We start from the raw sequence: 3,529 nt of genomic DNA, 5'->3' as shown, positions 1-3,529 counted from the left end.
CCTCGTTGCGATCTCAATGACGATGTCTCCCTTACTTATTAGTCTCCCCCTCTCACCTCTCAGTCTCCACATTCTACACTTTTATAAGCTATAAATCTCTCTTCCCTGTTAGTCTCCTTGTCTCACCTCTAAAGAAGAAGATGATTGTGATGATGAGTGATGATGATTTGATGAATAATCCTTTAGATTTTTATATTTGTGGTTGTCCTATTTTAAGCTTGAACATTAGAATTATGGTTTGTGATTTTGTGTACTACGTATTATGGACTTTGATTAGTGATGGTTATTCTATTTTATGGTTTGATTTTTTAAAGTTTGAACTTTTAATTTCAAGAATGAAAGACCTTGGCTTGAAATTTGATTGGTTAATGGTTATAATGTTATTATCAAATTATGTTATGATTGATTGATGGTTTAATTAGTTATTTATTTACTACTTGCTTGAGTTATTTCTTGTCTTTGAGCTGAAAAGGTTTAGTAGGAATGAGAATATGAGATAATATTTCAATATCTTCAAATTTAAATAGGTTTCAGAATTTCGTATCTTAAATGGGTTCCCCAGAACCCACAAAAACCCGTCTAGTTAAAATAGCTGGTTTAACAATGGGCTTTAACGGGCCATCTACGGGTACAGGCTAACATGTACCCATATAATCTTAAATGGGCGGGCCATGGGTTAGGAGCCGGATAGCCCAACCAGCCTGTTACTCTTCCCTAATCTCATGCTTTAACTAACCACCATACTTAATGTGATTATCTCATAAAATTTGTTCAACAAAAGAAAGGAGTTATCATGAGATTGATTCAAAAGAAGAAGAATAGAGATAGAAGAAATAAGAAATTGTAAGATCAATTGGGAATACCAAGATTTAAGTTCTCAGATTTGATATTGAAGGTTACTATGCTCAACAAGAAGTTGGAGTGGCCCAATTGAAAGTTAAAGAAGCCCAATCGGAAGTTATATCAATATAACTTGAGTCACCTTTTATCTAAGCTTGAATATAATCTTCAGAGATGATTTTCAAGTGTGTCGAGTTCATTATCGATAAACATATTTATCTATAACCTCTTCAAAAAATCAATATGTCATGCTTTGTTCTTCATTCAGCTCTAACACATGGTCGGTATTTTTACAATATCTCCTAACCTATAAATCATTTGAGGTGAAACTTGATTAATATAAAACTAGACTTAGTATAAGGTTCATGGACACCAAGATCAACTCCAATGAGTTTCATATGAAGGAGATATGCTATTGAGGTTTCATGCCTTGTCACTGACCTTCAGTCACTTTGATGAAGATAACTTTGAAACTACAATGCATTTTGCAGTAGGACTTGTTGTGTTAGGAAGTTGACTCAAAGAGCTTTCTGGTGATAGTTCCTTTATAACATTTGGAGTTGAATTGAAAGATTTACAATCATTCAAAGTTGACCTTCATTTTTCTTGCATGAAAATTTATCGATAAAGTTACCAATAAGCTTTTTGACAGTTCATTGTTTTTCAAGAAAATAGTCATTTATCAATAAGTTTATTGATAACATAGTTTATCAATAATAACTTTGATAATTGTACTCAAATTTTAAAGCGTTTGATTATGTCTTTTAAACCTAAATTTGCTTTTGGACAGGCACTAAAAGGGTTGGAAGGAAGTATGTTTCACCTCCTGCTCATCTTCCTCATCAATCACTCATCATGATTGGCCGCTTTCTCATTGCCTATCGCCTTCACTCTTCTAGCATTGTTAGGTACATTTCTCCTCCCTCTCTTCTCAATTTGAAAACTCATCTGGATAAGAGTGATTTTAGAAGGAGAACACTATTGATGCAATGCTCAAAAAGAACCTGCAATTTTCAACGTGGGTGATTTCAAAAGGAGAAGGGGGTAGGTAAAAGATCGGGGTGAATAAAATAATAGAGAAGAAAAGGGGAGATGAGGATTAGGGATCAAGGATGGATTTGAAGGGAAGTCTGATTTTGATTTTCTTATGCTTTATTTTTTTTTTATAGTTGGTGTAAATGAAGCTTCAATCTGATATAATGATTTGTACTGGAAAGCATTAATTTCTGTCGTTGCTTCTTCTTTCCTAAATGTTGTTTAGATGGGCTTTTTTTTTTTTTTTTTTACAGGATGTCCTAGTTTGTTCTAGTCTTGTCCTTGTGTCAATTAAGACTAGGAAACTTTCGAGATGGGATGGGATACAAGACGAAAATTCCATTTTATGAGAGTTTTCAAGATGAGACATTGGATTGGCAGTATGCCAGTCCTATCCTCTCCTGTGAGCACCCCTCATCATGAATTTAGGTTGCCTTTTTTATCTATACTTTCAACACGTTTTGATTATGATCCTTATACTTTTAACAAGTTTTGATTTTGATCCCTATATTTTTAACAGGTTTTAATTTTGGTCTCTATATACTCATTAATGAAGGTCACACCATTAAACTGAATTTCATGTCCTTCTAAAATTATAGGTACTAACATTTTGCCTGACACCCCAACCACGCAACTTGGATACTTAGCGTCCAATCAATTACACCATATAAGGGCTTAAGAACTCCGTCCCAAAGCTATGCGAAGCCCGGACAAAACCTTCCTAACGCAATTGTTATCTCAAAGGATTAATTTCAAACAGTTACTCAAGCCGAAATATTTTATAAAATAAAATACAATTTTAGTACCATAGCAATTAAATGTAAATGAACACAACTTGTGCTCAAGGGACATAATAGAGCCTTCAAGATTCCCTCCTTTAATGCATTCTCCTGACTTCTACTTGATCTCTAAACTAAAATGTTAAAATGATGGGCAAGCACTAATGGGTTGTTTAGTATGCTTGAATTGATTTTGATGGAAATGAAAATGGACATAGATATGCACTACAAAAAAATAAGGCATTAGTGATAGAATTTAGCGACAAAATTCTATTCCTTCATTAATCCATCGCTAATCTGTGACAAATTCCATCCCTAAAATTAATGACAGGATTTAGCGATGCAATTTTTTAGTGACGAAAATTTAATCTGTCTCTAAATTTCATCACTAATCTGTCATTGATTCTATTGTAAAAGAATTAGTGATAAAATTTTTTCATCATTAATTTCCGTTACTAATCCATCCCTAACTCCCCTCACAAAATATATTATATTGAGAAAAAATACAAATCTTATAAACAAAAAATAAATAATAAATATAATATAATAATTATTTTAATTAATATTTGAATAAAAATATTAACGATTAATTATTTTTAATAAAATAAAAAATTAAAATAAAATAAATAATAATATATTAAATTAGATAATATGTTAAATTATATATATAATATTTATTATATATGTTTGTATTTGTAATTAGAAATATTATATATATTTTTGTATAAAAATTTTGTAGGTGTTTCTCTGGCAAAAGCTTGAATATGAGTAAGAGGTCATAAGTTTGAATGACCACTCCTTCATAAAAATTGGCTTAATTTGTGATATAGCGATGACATGGACTAGGGGATGATGTGAGAAAGCAATAATGTGGT

General features: G+C 31.7%; 1 long non-coding RNA gene across 1 annotated transcript; it reads left to right on the top strand.

Moving 5' to 3' along the window:
- The first annotated feature begins 1,519 nt into the window (after nt 1-1,519).
- Nucleotides 1,520-2,274, top strand: LOC114745661 (uncharacterized). The gene is made up of 2 exons (XR_003740221.1): nt 1,520-1,748; nt 2,130-2,274. It is a non-coding gene; the product is annotated as an uncharacterized LOC114745661 (long non-coding RNA).
- Nucleotides 2,275-3,529: the final 1,255 nt, after the last annotated feature.

The sequence above is a fragment of the Neltuma alba genome, unplaced genomic scaffold (genome assembly GCF_004799145.2).
Source record: "Neltuma alba isolate B1F8T4 unplaced genomic scaffold, ASM479914v2 tig00004747_pilon, whole genome shotgun sequence".
Lineage (NCBI taxonomy): Eukaryota > Viridiplantae > Streptophyta > Magnoliopsida > Fabales > Fabaceae > Neltuma > Neltuma alba.
The sequence above is the reverse complement of the archived record's forward strand: the minus strand, read 5'-3'. Positions and strand labels throughout refer to the sequence as shown.